General features: G+C 42.0%; 1 long non-coding RNA gene across 1 annotated transcript; it reads right to left on the bottom strand.

Annotated features, from left to right (window-relative positions):
• Window positions 1-133: 133 nt before the first annotated feature.
• Window positions 134-21478, bottom strand: LOC112844155 (uncharacterized). Its single transcript, XR_003216792.1, has 3 exons — window positions 21399-21478; window positions 20798-20861; window positions 134-846 (listed from the first exon to the last, which is right to left on the bottom strand). It is a non-coding gene; the product is annotated as an uncharacterized LOC112844155 (long non-coding RNA).
• Window positions 21479-23157: the final 1679 nt, after the last annotated feature.

Here is a 23157-nt window from a genome sequence, read left to right as displayed (position 1 = left end):
CTTGATAATAACTCATAAACACTTGTGGAAGGAAGGAAGTGAGGAAATGAATTTAATCTCATGTTTTCCTTGTTTTGGTAAGTGGGCTGGTAGTTAGTAGTTACTCAACGTACCTTTTTTTTATACTTCTAAGCACTCTGTGTCACGGATGCATTAAAGTGTCACTAGCTAACAGAATCATCACCCAGGTGTGGAGCACTGTAAGAGTTCAACAGATTTATTGACAAGTTTTTTTGCACAGTGAAAAGGCAGTAACAAAGGTGGTGGTGGTGGTGGTGCATTTGAGTTCCAGCTGTGGCAGTCAGGCAATGTGGCCTTCCCAGGGCGTGCACACACACACACAAAACAGGGCTCATGTGAGTGGGGCTTCATAGCAAGAGAGGTTACACAGAGAGGTTATCCAAGACATAAAACACACAAACCAAACAGGATCGAGGGCGTATCTTGGCTGATGCAACGTTGTGACAACGATAGAGGCTTGAAGTAGTTAGCCCAGTCATAGACAAGCAGCAAGTGAGTCATTAGAGCTGATTGCAGGCAGGTGCGTGCCTGGAGGAAGGCGGAGAGACAGGAGGAGCTGCACTGAGGGAAGGTGACCGCAACACGCCAAAGAGAGAAAATAAAGGAGAGAGGCAGGCCAGTGCGAGAGACTCGAGGACCTTGGCACAAAGTTCAGTATTGTACCCAAGGATGCTTCATCATGCAGGCTTCTTCTTCTGCCTGCTTCCTCTAGGGGTCATCACAGTGGGTCATCTGTCTTCCTCTTCTGGCACACAAACCCTCTGAACGTCCTCCATCCTGTTCCTTTGTATTTGGCCGACAGCAGCAGAGGCAGTCACTGTTAACCTGAATGGAAATCTCATCTTTTATATTCATATATGTTGCAGTTGCAGACACTCATTTTAAACACGGTCTGTGTTTGAAAACACGAGATAACTGTATGTGCAATTTACAGTTACTGTTTTTTTGTTCTACTCCAGCCTTTATGTATGGAGGACTACAAGAGCCATGCACATCGAAATAAAAAATTCTGTGCTTAATTAATGAATTGTAGAATAAAATCTGCATTTGTAAATTCATTTTTGAATTCCAATTTAATAAACTGATTTTTAAAATGCTTTTTAAGTCTTCATTTCAAAAAACATTTTCGAATTCCACTTTAATAAACTTCATTTCAAAATCCATTTCCCTTTCCTGTTCGCTCAGGGATTAACATGTGGATTAGCATTTGGATTAACAACTTCATTTTAAAAATCCTGCTGCTATTCAAATTAGCCACACCGTGGGATGTAAGGAGCTCTCTGATTGGTTGGTCAAACACAGGCTGTCTGCCATCCTGGATTTTTCTAGCTCATATCTTCGCCCTGCTACGAAGCGTGTGTGCTTGTACAAAGGCCGTTCAGCCTCGGGATTTACACTCGGCTCGACACGGATATGTGAAGAATGAAGGGACCCTGCAGCGAACCGGAGAGCCCAACCTCTGACTTAGTGCCTGTTTTCGCAGTCTGACCACCTGTTGAAGGTAACCTTGTACTACATGGAAGTTCCTGTCAGGCATCATATCGGCTAAGATGAACAGGCACATGGGTCAATACATGAGCGGGGCACAGAAAGAAAATTGCAGGCTAGCCAACACGTTACCAGGCTAACAGCTGACTGAGGAATCAGCTGATTGAACCTGCTACCAGGGTAACCAGAGAAAATGGGGCCGAAGAGGACACCGACAGCTGAGGAAGTCGAGGACATTAAAAAGTCTCTTGACTTCATAATGGAAGAAATTTCCACTATCAGGTTGCAGCAGAAAAATATCATTGACATTGTGGAAGAGGTAAAGCTCCTTCGCATCCAAAACGCCGAAAAAGATCAAAAGATTGCATACCTGGAAAGTAAGGTCGCTGACCTGGAACAATACTCCAGGATAAACGACGTCATCATCACTGGGCTCCATATTAAACCCCGGTCATACGCTCGGGCGGTGACCGCTGACAGCAATGAGGATCCTGGAGAGCTTGAAGTTAGCTACACAGAACACCAGGTGGCTGCTTTCCTGCGGTCCAAAGGGATTGACCTGGACTGTAACTCTGTCGAAGCATGCCACCCTCTTCCCAGGAGGAACGGCAACATACCGGCTATTATATTAAGGTTTGTAAATCGGAAGCACAAGATTACGCTGCTGAAACAAGGAAGAAAATTAAAAGGATCTAATGTCTTTATCAATGAACATCTAACCAAACACAACGCTGAAATAGCCAAAAAAGCGCGACACCTTAAGAAGCTGGGAAAAATCCAAAGCACTTGGACGACGAACTGTAAAATATTCATTAAACTAAACGGATCACCAGAGGAAGCCAAAGTTCTGACCATTAAAAACATGGCGGATCTCGAAAAATATCAGTGAGCAACATGGTCTGGACGGCAAACAAGGTAACAGACAACCACACACTCACTTATGACACACACTGGAAGGAAGAACTCAGATACATCTGGAAGAAACAGCTGCATCATCCAGACAGTTGCAGAATATGATCAATTGGAACTGAAAACATTTAACTATATAGATCACAATACACAGGACTTGGAATATGAAATAGATCCAGACAACAACTTCTTCTCATCTAACAATAACAATTGCTGCTACTATACAAATGAAGACTACAATCAGAGGATTAAAACTGAGAATAAATTATCAATTATCCACTTTAACTGTAGAAGTCTCTATGCTAATTTTAATCATATCAAAGAATATCTTAACCAGTTTTCACATCCATTTAGTGTCATTGCCTTATCAGAAACTTGGATCAATATGGAAAAAGGAACAGACTTTGAACTGGAGGGTTATGAATTCACATTTATAACTAGGTGAAACAAAGGAGGAGGAGGAGTGGCCTTGTATGTGGACAAAGCCTTGAAATTTAATGTGGTGAAAAAGATGACGATGGTGATTGATAATGTACTAGAATGTATTGCAGTTGAAATTTGTAAAGAAAAAAGTAAAAATGTAATCATTAGCTGTATATACAGAGCTCCAAGTAGTAGTATTGAGACATTTAAAGACTGGATAGAAGAAACATTTATTGAAATAGCTCACAAAAAAGTTTTCATTTGTGGAGACTTCAATATAGATTTGCTGAACCCAAATAAACATATAACCACTGAGGAATTTATAAACACAATGTACTGTATGAACCTATTCCCTAAAATTACTAGACCTACCAGGATCACATCACATTGTGCAACTCTCATAGACAACATTTTTACAAATGACATTGAAAATAAGACTGTAAGTGGACTCCTGATTAACGACATAAGTGACCATCTTCCAATTTTTACAATCTATGATAGGAATTACAAGATCAATGAAATGGACAGTAAAAAAAGAGTACAGGCGAATAAGAACAGAAGAAAAAATGAATGCATTTAAAAAAGATTTATTGAAAGAGAACTGGGGTGAAGTATATCAGGAACAGGATGTTAATAGTGCGTATAATGAATTCCTTAGAATATTTACATTACTGTATAATACCAACTGTCCAATAAAACAATATAGTAGGAAACATAAATATATGGACTGTCCATGGATAACAAAAGGTCTGCAAAATGCATGTAAAAAGAAAAATGCTCTATATAGAGAGTTCTTAAGAACGAGAACTAAAGATGCTGAAATCAGATACAAAAGATATAAAAACAGGTTAACTAATATACTTAGATATAGTAAAAAGGAATACTATATGAAGCAATTACATATAAATAGAAATAATAATAAAAGATTATGGGAAATACTAAACAATGTTATAAAACGTGGGACTGGACAAAATAACTATCCCAAGTATTTCATTTGTAATGACCATGAAGAATACAATATGGATGTTGTGGCAAATAGTCTCAATGAATTCTTTGTAACTGCTGGACCAAATTTAGCAAGAACAATCACTGATCCTGGGAAAGCACAGGAAAAACCGGATACACTGATTGACAGAAATCCATATTCTATGTTTCTCACAGCCGTTGATGAAAATGAAGTTTTTGAAATTGTCAAAAAGTGTAAAAATCAGAAATCTTTGGATTGTAATGATATTGACATGATAGTGGTTAAAAGAGTCATTGAGGCTATTATAAAACCGTTTACATACATCTGTAATTTATCATTTCAAACTGGTCGATTTCCAGACAGAATGAAAATAGCAAAAGTTATACCTCTATACAAATCTGGCAACAAACACCATTTCACAAACTACAGGCCTGTCTCTTTATTACCTCAATTCTCAAAAATTCTTGAAAAATTGTTTAAAAACCGACTGGAAAAATTTATAGATAAACATAAACTACTCACTGAGAGTCAGTACGGATTCAGATCAAGCAGATCAACATCATTGGCACTATTAGATTCAATAGAATACATCACAAATTCCATAGACAAAAAGCAATATGTGGCTGGGTTATTCATAGACTTGTCAAAGGCATTTGACACTATAGATCACGATATATTAATAAGAAAACTGGAACGTTATGGTGTCAGAGGGGTAGTTTTAGATTGGGTCCGGAGTTATTTAAGTGACAAGAAGCAGTTTGTGAAATTAAATGGTGGTTGCTCCTTATGTATGGACATTGCTTGTGGTGTACCCCAAGGGTCAGTTTTGGGTCCAAAATTCTTCAACTTGTACATTAATGACATCTGTAAAGTGTCCAAAGTATTAAAAATGGTACTCTTTGCTGACGATACAAACATTTTTTGCTCTGGTGATGATCTGCAGAATTTATTGGAGGATATGACTAATGAAATAAGTAAAGTGAAGTTCTGGCTTGATAAAAACAAATTATCATTAAATTTGAATAAATCTAAACTTATGTTATTTGGAAATAGTAGTTTAAATACAAATGCAAAGATTCAAATAAATGGTGTTGATATTGAAAGAGTCAGTGAAAATAAATTTCTGGGGGTAATAATAGATGAAAAACTTAACTGGAGAGCTCACGTAAGATATATTCATTCCCAAGTATCACGTAGCATTGCAATACTAAACAAGGCAAAGCAGGTATTCGACAGAACATCCCTTCATATTCTATACTGTTCACTGGTTTCACCATACTTAAGCTATTGTGCAGAGGTCTGGGGCAATAACTACAAAACCACATTACATTCACTTTTTACTCTTCAAAAAAAAAAAAAAGCAATTCGAATCATCCACAATGCAGGTTATAGGGAACATACAAACTCACTATTTTTGCAGTCTGAAATATTGAAAATGGATGATCTAGTGAAATTCCAAACAGCACAAATTCTATTCAAAGCAAAAAATAAAGAACTGCCAGGTAATATTCAGAGTATGTTTTTTTTTGAAAGGAGGAAGCTATAATTTAAGGGGTTTTTGTAACTTCAAAACAGGGAAGGTACGTACTACAAGAAAAAGCTTTTGTGTTTCTGTTCATGGGGTGAAACTATGGAACAGTCTGAATATGGAATTAAAGCAATGTCCAAACATAAAACAGTTCAAAAAGAGTTATAAAAATATGATCTTCTCGAACTATAAAGAAAAGGAAAATATTGAAATTAAGTGAATGTCTCTATTTAAAAAAAAAAAAATAAAATAAAAAAATAAAAATAAATAACAATTAAAAAAAAAAAAAAAAAATTCATGATGTAACATTATAGCATAAAGTAGATCAGAAATCTGTTCACTATTTCTATTACAAATTATATCAGTAAGGAAGCTGACTAAATATTAACTGATAATTTATGGCAACGGGGTGGGATTAAATAAGTGTTTACTTCTTCCCACTCCCTTTCAACATGTAAATTAATCAGAATGTTCTTTGGGGGTGTTTTTGTATGTATTTTGTATAGTGTATATATATATATATATATATATATATATATATATATATATATATATTTTTTTTTCTCTCTCTCTTATTTTCTTTTCTAAATGTACCTGTATATTGTTCACATGTTGAAATAAAAAATTACCAAAATTACCAATTACCAAAGGGATTGGCAAGAATACCAGAGGCGCAAAACACCAGCTACTGGTAGACAGAACAGTCAGCCGAGACTGCAAGACCAGACTGACCAACCTGTGCACTGCCTGGATTGATTACAAGAAAGCCTATGACTCAATGCCCCACAGCTGGATACTGGAATGCCTAGAATTGTACAAGATCAACAGGACCCTAAGAGCCTTCATCAGGAACTCAATGGGGATGTGGCGTACAACACTAGAGGCCAACTCCAAGCCCATAGCACAAGTCACCATCAAGTGCGGGATCTACCAAGGAGATGCTCTGTCCCCACTGCTGTTCTGCATAGGCCTGAACCCCCTCAGTGAGATCATTAACAAGACTGGCTACAGATACCGACTACGAAACGGAGCGGTTGTCAGCCACCTCCTGTACATGGATGACATCAAGCTGTATGCCAAGAGTGAACGAGACATCGATTCACTGATACACACTACCAGGCTATACAGCAATGACATTGGAATGTCGTTTGGACTGGAGAAGTGTAGTCGGATGGTAACAAAGAGAGGGAAGGTAGTCAGAACTGAGGGGATTGAACTACCAGAAGGCAACATTGCAGACATAGAGGACAGTTACAAGTACCTGGGGATCCCGCAGGCGAATGGGAACCATGAAGAGGCCGCTAGAAAGGCCGCAACCACCAAATACCTGCAGAGGGTCAGGCAAGTCCTGAGGAGTCAGCTGAACGGTAAGAACAAGATCCGGGCCATCAACACCTACGCCCTGCCCGTGATCAGGTACCCTGCTGGGGTAATAGGCTGGCCAAAGGAGGAGCTAGAAGCCACTGACATCAAGACAAGAAAGCTCCTGACCATGCATGGAGGGTTTCACCCCAAGTCCAGCACCCTGAGGCTGTACGCTAAGCGGAAGGAAGGGGGCCGGGGACTGGTGAGTGTCAGCACCACAGTCCAGGATGAGACAACGAACATCCAAGAATACATTGGGAAGATGGCCCCAACTGACCGAGTGCTCAGTGAATACCTCAGGTAGCAGAAACCCAAGAAAGAAGAGGAAGGCGAGGAACCATCATGGAAGGACAGGCCCCTGCACGGTATGTACCACCGGCAGATAGAGGAGGTGGCTGATATCCAGAAATCCTACCAGTGGCTGGACAAAGCTGGACTGAAAGACAGCACAGAGGCACTAATCATGGCAGCACAAGAACAAGCTCTGAGCACAAGATCCATAGAGGCTGGGGTCTATCACACCAGGCAAGACCCCAGGTGCAGGCTGTGTAAAGATGCCCCAGAGACAATCCAGTACATAACAGCAGGGTGCAAGATGCTAGCAGGCAAGGCATACATGGAACGCCATAACCAAGGACCCGAGCTTGAAGGATAAACCGCCCGCAGGGGCGTGCTGGGTATATACACACACACATATATATATAAAAAAAACACCCAGCACGCCCCTACGGGCGGTTTATCCTTCAAGCTCGGGTCCTCTACCAGAGGCCTGGGAGCTTGAGGGTCCTGCGCAGTATCTTGGCTGTTTCCAGGACTGCGCTCTTCTGGACAGAGATCTCCGATGTTGTTCCCGGGATCTGCTGGAGCCACTCGCCTAGCTTGGGAGTCACCGCACCTAGTGCTCCGATTACCACGGGGACCACCGTTACCTTCACCCTCCACATCCTCTCGAGCTCTTCTCTGAGCCCTTGGTATTTCTCCAGCTTCTCGTGTTCCTTCTTCCTGATATTGCTGTCATTCGGAACCGCTACATCGATCACTACAGCCGTCTTCTTCTGTTTGTCTACCACCACTATGTCCGGTTGGTTAGCCACCACCATTTTGTCCGTCTGCATCTGGAAGTCCCACAGGATCTTAGCTCGGTCATTCTCCATCACCCTTGGGGGCATCTCCCATTTTGACCTTGGGACTTCCAGGTTATACTCAGCACAGATGTTCCTGTACACTATGCCGGCCACTTGGTTATGGCGTTCCATGTATGCCTTGCCTGCTAGCATCTTGCACCCTGCTGTTATGTGCTGGATTGTCTCTGGGGCATCTTTACACAGCCTGCACCTGGGGTCTTGCCTGGTGTGATAGACCCCAGCCTCTATGGATCTTGTACTCAGAGCTTGTTCTTGTGCTGCCATGATTAGTGCCTCTGTGCTGTCTTTCAGTCCAGCTTTGTCCAGCCACTGGTAGGATTTCTGGATATCAGCCACCTCCTCTATCTGCCGGTGGTACATACCGTGCAGGGGCCTGTCCTTCCATGATGGTTCCTCGCCTTCCTCCTCTTTCTTGGGTTTCTGCTGCCTGAGGTATTCACTGAGCACACTGTCAGTTGGGGCCATCTTCGTGATGTATTCGTGGATGTTTCTTGTCTCATCCTGGACTGTGGTGCTGACACTCACCAGTCCTCGGCCCCCTTCCTTCCGCTTAGCGTACAACCTCAGGGTGCTAGACTTGGGGTGAAACCCTCCATGCATGGTAAGGAGCTTTCTTGTCTTGATGTCAGTGGCTTCTATCGCCTCCTTTGGCCAGCCTATTACCCCAGCAGGGTACCTGATCACGGGCAGGGCGTAGGTGTTGATGGCCCGGATCTTGTTCTTACCATTCAGCTGACTCCTCAGGACTTGCCTGACCCTCTGCAGGTACTTGGTGGTTGCAGCTTTCCTAGCGGCCTCTTCATGGTTCCCATTCGCCTGTGGGATCCCCAGGTACTTGTAACTGTCCTCTATGTCTGCAATGTTGCCTTCTGGTAGTTCAATCCCTTCAGTTCTGACTACCTTCCCTCTCTTTGTTACCATCCGACTACACTTCTCCAGCCCGAATGACATTCCAATGTCATTGCTGTATAGCCTGGTAGTGTGTATCAGTGAATCGATGTCTCGTTCACTCTTGGCATACAGCTTGATGTCATCCATGTACAGGAGGTGGCTGACAACCGCTCCGTTCCGTAGTCGGTATCCATAGCCAGTCTTGTTAATGATCTCACTGAGGGGGTTCAGGCCTATGCAGAACAGCAGTGGGGACAGAGCATCTCCTTGGTAGATCCCGCACTTGATGGTGACTTGTGCTATGGGCTTGGAGTTGGCCTCTAGTGTTGTGTGCCACATCCCCATTGAGTTCCTGATGAAGGCTCTTAGGGTCCTGTTGATCTTGTACAATTCTAGGCATTCCAGTATCCAGCTGTGGGGCATTGAGTCATAGGCCTTCTTGTAATCAATCCAGGCTGTGCACAGGTTGGTCAGTCTGGTCTTGCAGTCTCGGCTGACTGTTCTGTCTACCAGTAGCTGGTGTTTTGCGCCTCTGGTATTCTTGCCAATCCCTTTCTGTGCCCCGCTCATGTATTGACCCATGTGCCTGTTCATCTTAGCCGATATGATGCCTGACAGGAGCTTCCATGTAGTACTGAGGCAGGTTATTGGTCGGTAGTTGGATGGGACCGGTCCCTTCTTGGGGTCCTTGGGGATCAGGACCGTCCGACCTTCGGTTAGCCATTCCGGGTGTCTCTCGTTAACTAGCAGCTGGTTCATTTGTGCTGCCAGACGCTCGTGGAGTGCAGTCAGCTTCTTCAGCCAGTAGGCGTGAACCATGTCGGGCCCTGGTGCTGTCCAACTCTTCATACTGGAGACCCTTTCTTGGATGTCTGCCACTGTGATGGTTACTGGACCCTGTTCAGGGAGGTCGCTATGGTCTGCCCTCAGATCCACTAGCCACTGAGCATTGCCGTTATGGGTTGCGTCCTTCTCCCATATGCTCTTCCAGTATTGCTCCGTCTCCAGCCTTGGTGGTGCTGTTCTGTTATTGTTCCCTTGCCACTGAGAGTACACCTTTGCTGGTTCTGTGGAGAACAGCTGGTTTATTCTCCTGCCTTCTATCTCTCTGGTGTACCTCCTCAAGCGGCTGGCCAAGGCTGTGAGTCGTTGCTTGGCAGTTTCCAAGGCCTCAGGTATGGACAGCTTGCTGTATTTCTTATGCACCTTCTTTGTCCCGCCTTTCTGCAACTCCGTTAGTTGGCTAACCTCCCTCCGTGCTACTTTGATCTTGCGACGACCACGATATATATATATATATATATATATATATAGATATATATATATATATATATATATGTATGAATCATTTAGCTTCAGCAGTATTTCTATTTGTCTTATGAATTCCAGTCAATTCACTGTTTGAGTTTGGTCTTAAACCCCAGAGAATACCACCTGGTTCAACAATCTTTTTATCTGATTATTTATCTGATTATTTGCAAAACGGTTTTCTTCTGAGAGATGCTGCTAGAGCTGAAATTGAGCCCCAAGAAACAACAACAAAGTTTAGTTCCTCTGGATTTTCCATGGAAAATTGTTGTATCACTCATCCAGGTGACTTCTCCAGTGTAACGGATGAGTGATGAATGTATCTCCCACTGGAAACCATTGTGTCCAGTTACAGTCAATCGACTTTTTTAAGGAGAGTTATTAGATGCTGTGCTCATGAGGACAATGGGTTTTAACTTGCAGCACAACACAAAGCTGCCATATTGGATCAACGATCAAAACACTTAATTGAGCAGAATTAAGTCAAAATGTAATATCCTCATATGATGACACATCACACATGATCCAGCATTGTTCTAAGAATGCAAACTTTCTTATTGGAAGTTTCCACAGCTGCCAGAAAGGGACAGATTTCTGGCTGGTCTTAACGAGTGGTCGTTGCTCTCTCGTTTTCTCTGGAATTGCTGCACAGAGGATGTAACACCCATGATAAGCGCTGAGGTGTGTGTCCTTGTCAGAAATTAGCCATCCTCAGCTTTCTGGTAAGGAAAAGTGGAACCAGAAGATATTCAAATACATCTCTCCACAGCTGCTGATGAATTCTACAAAAAACAAAGTTTGTTAAAAACATTTGCAGGTGAATCACCACTGATTTATCAGTGACATCCATTTACTGACAAGTGGACAACTAGAATATATAGTTTATAATTTCAAAAATGTCCTGTACAAAATGAACTATATATGACAAATGTGGTGTGGTGCTTGTGGAATTTTTAACAAGAACCCTACAAAACTTTACAGTACTCATGCTGCCAAACTTCTGATGGCTAGGTGTGCAGTTCCTGCTTTAAATGCATTCACTGTTAAGATTAAGAAATCTAAGTGATAAGAGGTCAGAAATGGTTGAACTCGTTTATGAACCTACATCACTGAGGCCGTCTCTCCTGCATGAAGTCCAGGTGCTGGTTTTCCAGTGTGTGCATCTGATGTCCCAAAGCTGACTCAGAGCTGTAACACCATCCATGGCTCTCCAAAAGTTGAATCTGTTCATCTGGACGTAGCGTTTTGTGGGAGAAACGTTTCATCACTCATCCAAGTGACTTCTTCAGTCTCAGCTGACTGCAGGTTTCCCCAATCTTATAAACAGTACATTTGCATAATGACTGAAACCAGCCCACTGAAGGAACAATGGGCTGTGAGGTCAGTTCCTTAATCATAATTATGCAAATTCCATGACCATTGATCAACAATCACTGACCAAAACCCACTGATCAAAGAACACTGATCAATGGCCATGAGTCCCATTCACAGAGAGTTGGGAAATGGCTGCAATCACAGCGTTGTAAGATGGCGAAAGATGTACCCTTAGGCCCCCTCCTCGATTCAGAGATGGTCTTTCCCTTTTCACGTAAATGGCCTCGTTTCTCCCACAAAACGCTACGTCCAGATGAACAGATTCAACTTTTGGAGATTTACTTTCCTGGATGATTGAGAATGCATCAAGACCATCCATGGCTGCAGTATGGAACAGATGTGGGTGTGTCCTCATCTCCCAGAGGAGTCCAAATCGTCAAACAGCCCTACAGACACAAAAACGTGAAAATATAAACAACCAGACTATCAGCAGTGATTTAACTACTTTAAGACCTCTGTGAAAATCATTTACAGTATATATCACAGAATTTAAGGCCTCTATAATCACAGAACATACAGAGAAAAGTACTAAACTGAATCAATTTCAGCTTTCATTTTTCATGATGTATATTGTATTAATAATTAAATTTCATTATCTGTATCTTTACCACACATTTGCCACACAGGTGTAGATACTGTAGGTTCAGTGAATGCTTACATTGCACTGATTAGAATATACTGGACATTCAAAGCTAAGATTCAGCGCACTGTGTTAGAGGCTGGGATTTGATGACTTCATCATATATACAACCTTTGATCATCATTTATGTCCAGTTGAGAATGAATCTGTGCACTCACATATTAAATGAACTGAAATCAGTAGTGTGATCTCCAGTCTTGATATAAGGAATGAGAGATCTGACAGCTGTTATTTTAATCAGCCTGTCTCAGTTGTTTTAACTCTAAGTATCACAAAGTAATGTGGTAACATCTGGACTGACGAGTTTACTGTCAGCATTTTAATCGCTAGTTTAAAGGCCGTAGGTAGGTAGGTTGCAGCCATTGCTCTAACACTGTATAAACGTAACAGGCCTCAGTGCAGGTTCTAATAGTCTGAGCTGCTTCCAGCTTTATTTGTGAAGAGCACAGCAGCTTACAAAACACGTAGCGAGCTCGTACAGCTGCGACGTAAAACTTTCATATGCTAAAATGACCTTAAAATAATGGAGCTACGTGTGGTGATGCTAGCGTTAGCCATGTTAGCACGTTACCTTCAACAGGTGGTCAGACTGCATAAACAGGCACTCAGTCAGAGGTTGGGCTCTCCGGTTCGCTGCAGGCTCCCTTCATTCTTCACATATCCGTGTCGAGCCGAGTGTAAATCCCGAGGCTGAACGGCCTTTGTACAAGCACACACGCTTCGTAGCAGGGCGAAGATATGAGCTAGAAAAATCCAGGATGGCAATTCAATTCAATTCAATTCAATTTTATTTATATAGCGCCAAATCACAACAAAAGTCGCCTCAAGGCGCTTTATATTGTACAGTAGATAGCACAATAATAAATACAGAGAAAAACCCAACAATCATATGACCCCCTATGAGCAAGCACTTTGGCGACAGTGGGAAGGAAAAACTCCCTTTTAACAGGAAGAAACCTCCGGCAGAACCAGGCTCAGGGAGGGGCGGCCATCTGCTGCGACCGGTTGGGGTGAAAGAAGGAAAACAGGATGAAAGACATGCTGTGGAAGAGAGACAGAGATTAATAACAGATATGATTCGATGCAGAGAGGTCTATTAGCACATAGTGAGTGAGAAAGGTGACTGGAAGGGAAAAACTCAATGCATCATGGGAATCCCCGGCAGCCTACGTCTATTGCAGCATAACTAAGGGAGGATTCAGGGTCACCTGGTCCAGCCCTAACTATATGCTTTAGCAAAAAGGAAAGTTTTAAGCCTAATCTTGAAAGTAGAGATAGTGTCTGTCTCCCGAATCCAAACTGGAAGTTGGTTCCACAGAAGAGGGGCCTGAAAACTGAAGGCTCTGCCTCCCATTCTACTTTTAAATACTCTAGGAACAACAAGTAGGCCTGCAGTGCAAGAGCGAAGTGCTCTAATAGGGTGATATGGTACTACAAGGTCATTAAGATAAGATGGGGCCTGATTATTTAAGACCTTGTATGTGAGGAGCAGGATTTTGAAATCAATTCTGGATTTAACAGGAAGCCAATGAAGGGAAGCCAAAACAGGAGAAATATGCTCTCTCTTTCTAGTCCCTGTCAGTACTCTTGCTGCAGCATTTTGGATTAGCTGAAGGCTTCTCAGCGAGTTTTTAGGACTTCCTGATAATAGTGAATTACAGTAGTCCAGCCTGGAAGTAATAAATGCATGAACTAGTTTTTCAGCATCACTCTGAGACAGGATATTTCTAATTTTAGAGATGTTGCGCAAATGGAAGAAAGCAGTCTTACATATTTGTTTAATATGTGCATTGAAGGACATGTCCTGGTCAAAAATGACTCCAAGGTTTCTCACAGTGTTACTGGAGGCCAAGGTAATGCCATCCAGAGTAAGAATCTGCTTAGATACCATATTTCTAAGATTTTCAGGGCCGAGTACAATAACCTCAGTTTTATCTGAATTAAGAAGCAGAAAGTTAGCGGCCATCCAGGTCTTTATGTCTTTAAGACATTCCTGCAGTTTAACTAATTGGTGTGTGTTACCTGGCTTCATGGATAGATAGAGCTGCGTGTCATCTGCATAGCAGTGAAAATTTATGCTATGTCTTCTAATGATGTTGCCTAGGGGAAGCATGTATAATGTAAATAGAATTGGTCCTAGCACTGAACCCTGTGGAACACCATATTTAACCTTAGTGTGTGAAGAGGACTCTCCATTTACATGTACAAACTGGAGTCTATTAGATAGATATGATACAAACCACTGCAGTGCAGTACCTGTAATACCTACAGCATGTTCTAATCGCTCTAATAGGATATTATGGTCAACAGTATCGAACGCAGCACTGAGGTCTAGCAGGACAAGCACAGAGATGAGTCCACTGTCAGAGGCCATAAGAAGATCATTTGTAACCTTCACTAAAGCTGTTTCTGTGCTGTGATGAGCTCTGAAACCTGACTGAAACTCTTCAAATAAGCCATTCCTCTGCAGATGATCTGTTAGCTGTTTGACAACTACTCTTTCAAGGATTTTTGATATGAAAGGAAGGTTGGAGATTGGCCTATAATTAGCTAAGACAGCTGGGTCTAGAGATGGCTTTTTAAGTAAAGGTTTAACTACAGCCACCTTGAAGGCCTGTGGTACATAGCCGATTATTAGAGATAGGTTGATCATATTTAAGATCGAAGAATTAATTAATGGCAGGACTTCTTTGAGCAGTTTTGTAGGAATGGGGTCTAAAAGACACGTTGATGGTTTGGAGGAATTAATTATTGAAGTTAACTCAGAAAGATCAATTGGAGAAAAAGAGTCTAACTTAACATCGATGGTACTAAGAGTAGCTGTAGATAATATTACATCTGTGGGATGATTATTGGTAATTTTTTCTCTAATGATAAAAATTTTATTTGTGAAGAAGTTCATGAAGTCATTACTAGTTAACGTTAAAGGGATGGTTGGCTCAGTAGAGCTCTGACTTTTTGTCAGCCTGGCTACAGTGCTGAAGAGAAACCTGGGGTTGTTCTTATTTTCTTCAATCAGTGACGAATAGTAAGATGTTCTGGCTTTGCGGAGGGCTTTCTTATAAAGCAGCAAACTATTTCTCCAGGCTAAATGATGATCCTCTAAATTTGTGACACGCCATTTCCTCTCCAGCTTACGAGTTATCTGCTTTAGGCTACGTGTTTGAGAATTATACCACAGAGTCAGGGACTTTGGATTTGAGGCCTTAGTTTTCACAGGAGCTACAGTATCCAGAGTCGTACGTAGTGAGGAGGTAAAATTATTAACAAGATAATCGACCTCTGTTGGAGTAGCGTTCAGATAGCTGCTCTGCTCTATGTTGGTACAGGGCATTGAAGATGATAACAGTGGGTGGATTATATTCTTAAACTTAGTTACAGCACTTTCAGAAAGACATCTACTTTGATAAAGTCTACTCTCCACTGCTGTGTAATCAATTATTGTAAATGTAAATGTTATCAGGAAATGATCAGACAGCAGAGGGTTTTCAGGAAACACTGTTAAATATTCAGTTTCTATGCCATACGTTAAAACAAGATCTAGAGTGTGATTAAAGTGGTGGGTGGGTTCTTTTACATTTTGAGAGAAGCCAATTGAGTCTAGTAACAGATTAAATGCGATGTTGAGGCTGTCATTTTTAGCATCTACATGGATGTTAAAATCACCCACAATAATTATTTTATCTGAGCTGAGCACTAAATCAGATAAAAAGTCTGAGAAATCAGAGAGAAACTCTGTGTAAGGCCCAGGTGGACGATAGATGATAAGAAGTAAGACTGGTTTCTGAGTTTTACAGCTGGGGTGGACGAGGCTAAGCATCAGGCTTTCAAATGAATTAAAAGTCTGTCTTGGTCTTTCGTTAATTAATAGGCTGGTGTGAAAAATTGCTGCCACACCGCCCCCTCGGCCTGTGCTTCGGGATTTCTGGTAGTTAGAATGACTCGGGGGTGTTGATTCATTTAAACTAACATACTCATCCTGCTGCAACCAGGTTTCTGTAAGGCAGAGTAAATCGATTTGTTGATCAATTATTAAGTCATGTACTAACAGAGACTTGGAGGAGAGAGACCTAATATTTAATAATCCACATTTCACTGTTTTACTCTTTGGTTCAGATGTGGATACTGTATTGTTCTTTCTTTGTGATTTTTTATGTTTAAGTTGTTTATTGCTGGTTTTTAGTTTGTTTTTTGTCTTTTTGGGAGCTGACACAGTCTCAATGGAGATGGGTTTTTGGGGGGGTAGCAGGAGGAGAGAAGCTGCAGAGAGGCGTGTAAGACTGCAACTCTGCTTCCTGGTCCCAACTCTGGATAGTCATATTTTGGGGGGTTTAATGAATTTGTCCATATTTCTAGAAATGAGAGCTGCTCCATCCAAAGTGGGATGGATGCCGTCTCTCCTAACAAGACCAGGTTTCCTCCAGAAGGTTTGCCAATTATCTATGAAGCCCACATCGTTTCTGGGACACCACTCAGACAGCCAGCAATTTAAGGAGAACATGCGGCTAAACATGTCACTCCTGGTCTGATTGGGGAGGGGACCAGAGAAAACTACAGAGTCCGACATTGTTTTTGCAAAGTTACACACCGATTCAATATTGATTTTAGTGACCTCCGATTGGCGTAACCGGGTGTCATTACTGCCGACGTGAATTATGATCTTACTGTATTTACGTTTACCCTTAGCCAGCAGTTTTAAATTTCCTTCAATGTCGCCTGCTCTGGCCCCTGGAAGACAATTGACTATGGTTGCCGGTGTCTCTAGCTTCACATGTCTGAGAACAGAATCACCAATTACCAGAGTTTGACCCCCGGCGGGTGTGTCGCCGAGTGGGGAAAAACGGTTAGACACATGAACAGGTTGGTGGTGTACCTGGGGCTTCAGTTTAAGACTATGCTTCCTCCTCACCGTCACCCAGCCGCCCTCTTTCCCCAGCTGCTTGGGGTCTGCCGGGGAACAGCTAGCGGGGCCTACGCTATCTTCGGCTGCACCAGCTACAGGGGCCTGGCTAGCTACGGGTGAATGAAGGGTGCGAAGCCGAGTCTCCAATTCAGTAATCCTGGCCTCCAGAGCTGCAAATATGCTACATTTATTACAGGTATCATTACTGCTAAAGGAGGCCGAGGAGTAACTAAACATCTGACACAATGAGCAGGAAAGTGCAGGAGGGACAGGTGAAGTAGCCATGGTGCTAACGAGTCGGCTACGAGCTAAGCTAAGCTAGCGAAACAGTAAAGAGACAGTGAGTGAATACTTTGGCTATAAATTAGGTAGTGAGTACACAGAAAGGGTGATTCAGATGAAGCACGTTAAGATTATACTATGAAAAAGGGATGTATCAAAAGATTTAAATTAAATTGCTAAGCAGAAAAGCTACTCAGAAACACCACTGTGTTTGAGCAGGAACAGGAAGTGATACTCTACCGCAGAGCGAGCGAACACCAAGTGACAGCGCCACCAAGAGTCAGGAGTCAAAAGTCTCAGCACATTGTAACTGTAACAGCCTGTGTCTGACCAACCAATCAGAGAGCTCCTTACATCCCACGGTGTGGCTAATTTGAATAGCAGCAGGATTTTTAAAATGAAGTTGTTAATCCAAATGCTAATCCACATGTTAATCCCTGAGCGAACAGGAAAGGGAAATGGATTTTGAAATGCAGTTTATTAAAGTGCAATTGAAAAAAGGTTTTTGAAATGAAGTTTATTAAAGTGGAATTCGAAAATGTTTTTTGAAATGAAGACTTAAAAAGCATTTTAAAAATCAGTTTATTAAATTGGAATTCAAAAATGAATTTACAAATGCAGATTTTATTCTACAATTCATTAATTAAGCACAGAATTTTTTATTTCGATGCGCATGGCTCTTGTGGTCCTCCATACTTGTGGTCCTCCATATTTATGATGTCAGGCAGTGTACATATCATTAAGAGCAATCTTAAAGCTGTTACACAAAAGCTCCACCAAAGCTTTTATCTGCACGGGAAACCCAGTTAGAACAAACTTGGCTTAAAAGGAGGATGGCCTTAAACAGACACCTGTTTAAGGCCTCCTCAATTCATCCTGTGTCTGAAACAGATGAATTGAGGAGCTGCATAAAGGCAGAGTAAAATTTAAATAAGGATTATTCTGAACTGTGAATCATGCAAAGCTACTCTGGAGCCCAGGAATAAAATATCTGCAAATAAGCACAACTTTAATTTAGCCTCTCAGATGCAAGGTTTACAGATGTAAAATAATGGTTGCCGTGCTCATTCTTGATGTGAAATATCTGAGCTCTCCAAGTTTTCTGTGACATGATTTGACAGTTTCCATATATCCTCACATGTTCACAAAGATAAACACGGTGCTGTTCAGATCTACACAAGTGCAAGACCTCCAATTTGGTCTTACCAGTGAGTTGATGAAGATGTGAGAGTCGTGCCCTGTTGAAACCTAAAGATTTATTGATTAAGGCTATGGTCGACTTGTAGGAAGCAATCAAGAGTTAGTAAATCAGTTGGCTGGAAAGCTGATTTAGTCATTAATTGAGAGGTCTCACTGCGAGCACGGGCAGCAGGCTGATGGGATGTTAATTTGGTGAGCGATTGCTTTGCATCTTCTCGTTTTTCCTCAGATTCTGCAGGTTGAGCCTTTCTTGTGGCCACCCTACACCTCCAGTAACAGATTGCACTTAAACTGCAATGCCGATTTCCTCTGAAGGGGTATCAAAGGGTCCCAGTGTTCTTCATGTTCACTTTGCACAGTGCCATAAATACACCACTGACATCTGTGTGCATGTGTGAGCAGAGCAAGACCTCCACCACTACTTGATGGATAAACACGGATTTATTTCGGGGTCAGAAGGAATGCAACTTGAAATTAGCTCTTGTTTATTTAATAAAGTGAAAGGAGTTGACAGTATAGGCTCCGAGCCGTCTTTAGCCTGTGTGTAGTCCTCTCAGGCAGATCTTAAATGCTAATATCTGCCTGCCTAAATCTTTCCACAGTCATAGGGACGTAGCTTCTTCCAGCATGTTGTCTGCAGAAGACCTGAGGAACCACCACAGAAGGGCCGGGCATCAGTCAGAGGACAGACACGGTCTGTGTGACGTGCATCACCATCAAGCAAACCCTTATTTAGGGTTTTAGCTCAGTAGAGGAGAATGTGGAATTCTATGTGCATTCCCCTTTAAACCCACATCAAACACACACACACACACACACACACACACACACACACAAAGACACATACTTCTATTGCCTCCTGCCTGTTGCCATGGAGACACTAGTGAGCCCTTTCCTTATACCAGGAACAGACTGATTACATCACAATATGCAGACGCGCACAGCACACACACGCGTACTGTAAAGTGATTTAATTTTACCATTCCAGTCTGTGATACAGTTGCTGTGCCCTCAATGTGCACACAAGCTTATGTTGCCATCGCTCGACAACATCTATTTATCTCTGTGTGAGTGCATGTGTCATTTATAAATGTCTCCCATGAATGGAGTCTTGTTTCCAGATCCTACAGATCCCTGCAGACGGTATGTTTATGTTCAATGACGTGCACTGGTTTCATATTTGTGTTTTCATAAGGAAACCATTATAATAGAGAAGGGGGTGAAATTAGCTCAAAGAACTGAGAGTGATGAGGGGAAATATGAGCTTACTGTTGGGTGATTAAACTAGATAGAATAGTCAACCTTATTAAGAATTAGAAAAGTGGACTGTGATTCTCTTTCGAGCTCCATGCAGATGCAATGAAAGAGCCTGAAAATGTGCTCAAAGGATGTTCTCTACCAAACTCATCGGAAGACTTCCAATAATGTTTTAACTTCTTCTCCAAAAAGTTGTCACATTGGTGCTGGAGCCTCCAACAGGATGGGCAATATTATTTCTCTGGGCCTGACCGTAGTCGAAGGGCCACACTTTGAGCACCTGGTGACGCAGTGGAGTGGCTTCTTTCCTCACAACAGTAAAGACATATTTACATAACGCTGCTCTGTATTTATTTAGTTGTTTAGTTTTGGGTTGGTTGCTTAGTGTCTCACCCCCAAATGGCTCGGGTGTGGGGGGTGCTGGGGGGCGGGCAGTGGAAGTTGGTGACGGGGTGGAGGGCCCAGTTTTGGTCCCACAGGACCGAGCTGAAGGTTCTGTAGCTTTCAGAGTTAATGGCTCGGATGTGTTGCCTGTAACTTCTTAATGATCAAAGTTAGGATGTGTTCGAGCTGACCGACACGACGGCTGAGTCTGCAGACTCCAACCAGTGGCCAGAACGTTCAGTCACATTAAACGAAGGATTGGACTCAATAAACAGGACCCGGATGCCAGCAGCACATTTACAGATCTTATTACAAAGATTGAAGAGCTGGTAAGTGCAGGTAGGCCGGGGGATTCTCCCAGAGAGGAGAGAAAAACAGCCAAGGTGAGTTTAAGATGAGTTTGTAAGTCTTGTAATTGGATTTTGTTTGGATTGGTTTCCAGAGAGGTGGAGAGGGATTCGATGGAGAGTGGAGCAGGGAGGTAAAAGGTGGATTCTTTTAAAAAGCAGTTAAAAACTTTTCTGTTCAAACAAGCCTTTTGCTGATCTATGTATTTTATATTCTTTACATTATTTACATTTGATCTTTTACATTGTGTATAATGTCTATTGATTGTATTGTCTATTTTAATATTTGTGTACAGCGCTTTGTGACTGTCTGTCTGTGAAAAGCGCTTAATAAATAAACTTTACTTACTTACTTACTTACTTACTAAAAGGATTAACTCAGGCTCTTCAAAGCAGCAGGGATCCATGGAAGCTGAGGAGTAACTCTCTCTGGAAAACAGATGAGAGAAAAGGGTTAAAGGGCACAAAACATGAGGATGAACTGAAGACATGGGAGTCCTAAATACCACCGTGGGGGTGACAACGGTCTGGACAAGAGCAGATTTTTCCTCTCCAAACTTTTATGGATTACATTTCATCACTTTGTTTTAAGGAGTTCAGCTGAATTATATTCCAATCAAATGTCACATAATTCTCAGAAACCTAGATAATGATTTCCTCCCATCTGCTGAGTCCCCCGTACACACCGACACCTCCCAGCCATAACCTTGGCATGCCTATCCCCATCTCGTCTCCTGCTTCACTTTACCTCCTACATGTAAACTTGTACCTTTTGGTTCATCATTCCAAGGCTCTTGCTATTGCTTCATTACTTCACAATAAACAAACTAGTTAAACTAAATAAAGTCTATCTATGTTTCCTTTACTGACGGATTTGTTTGCGAGTTTATCTGCTTTCTCATTTCCCGGAATTCCTACATGAATATTGTGTTTTTCCCTTGACTACTTAGCCATGAAGTGACTTACAGTATTCCATAAAAAAAAACAACAACATGTGGTTATTGGTTACTCCTGTAAAAGCTGAATGTTGAAGCTGAATCCCCACATGAGTATTTTGTTCTCCGTCACGTCCTCTGTCTGCTCCTGAGCTAACACTACTGCACATCTTTATCTCACAGTCAGAGCACAAACCGCTCCTTAAGAACCAAAAGCTGATGACTGAATGTGCTGAATGTAGAACAGGTGTGAAGAACCGTGGCTGTTTTATTAGGTTCAACTTTTTAACATAAATGTATATTCAGCCAATCACTTGGTGCATTTAAGCATGCAAACGAGGTCAAAACAACCTACTGAAGTCCAAACCAAGCATCAGAATGAAAAGGAAGGTGATTTAAGTATTTTGAACAAGGCTGCTCAGAGTATTTCAAAAACTGCTGATCTTCCCGATTTCCCCACAAAAACCATCTCTGGGGTTGAACCTTGAATCAGATGGGCTACAGCAGCAGAAGAGCACACAGCATATCACCCAGTCAGCTGAGAACAGGAAGGCTACAATTCACACAGACTCACAAAAAGTGAACAGCAGGAAACTGAGAAAACATTGGCTGGCCTGATGAGTCCTACTTCAGATGGTAGGGTCAGAATTTGGCATAAACATCATGAGAGTAAGGATCCATCCCGCCTCGTATCAGCAGTTCAGGCTGCTGGCAATGACGTGGCACACTTTGGTACCAACTGAGCATCGATGAGTGTTGTTCCTGACTACGTCCGTTCTTTAAGGACCACTCCATGTCATAAAGCCCAAATCATCTCAAACTGGTTTCCTGACCATTTCACTGTACTCACACGACCTCCACCGTCACAGATCTCAATCCAACAGAGCATCTTTGGCAAATCTCCAGCATCTGCATGACGCAGTCATGTCCATATGGACCAGAATCTCAGAGGAATGTTGAAAGCAGAATGAAGTGGACACTGAGTGTATGGGTGCAGTTATTTTCAAGCATTCTGTGAAATAACTTTAATTTTGATGGTCACTGAGACAAACAGAACAGGATGTATAGATTCAGCAGTGAAATCTGAGTAAAAACACTGAGAGGCACAGAGAGGATATTCCACTTCAGCACAGAAAGGCCCGAACCAACAAACCTACAACCTTTCCTCTCTGTGGAAGAGTAAAAAGCTATTTTAAGGTAAATAAAGCTGTGCAAAATACTGGGTGCTGAACTTGAAACTAATCTTCTGGGTGAACTGAAATAATTGCTCGGTGTGATCTCTATACAACTACTCCCATCCTCATAAAAGGATGCCCTACCCGAGCACACTTCCATTTCAACACCACCAGCTATCACATACAATCAGCACACAATGTTCTCCCAGCTTTGATGAAATCTCCCTCAACACAGCATTTTCACTCTTTAACCAACATCCCTTTGCTAGTAGAAGTAATAGTAGTAGTTCTTTTTAAAACGATTATCATTAAAGTTCATCACACTATCAATTCATCACATGAAACTGACTATTTTCTCACTTTTGAGTGCACAACTTTCACTTCCTCCTATGCAGGGCACCCCTAGATGGGGAACAAGTAACAGTCTATGATTCAGCCTGTGCTGCTGATACTTTTAGATTCCCCTCTGTATATTAAAAAAAGTACCCATCTAGACTACATTGCTAACATCTGTCTGTTTGGTGTTTTACTGGAATTTTCCACAGAGGGGGAACCAAATTTGTTAAATTTCTAATATTTCATACAATTATTCCCAAGCCTCATCAATCCCAGCTC

This window comes from Oreochromis niloticus, linkage group LG16 (assembly GCF_001858045.2).
Source record: "Oreochromis niloticus isolate F11D_XX linkage group LG16, O_niloticus_UMD_NMBU, whole genome shotgun sequence".
Lineage (NCBI taxonomy): Eukaryota > Metazoa > Chordata > Actinopteri > Cichliformes > Cichlidae > Oreochromis > Oreochromis niloticus.
Note: the sequence above shows the minus strand (reverse complement) of the source record. Positions and strands in the feature narration are given on the sequence as shown.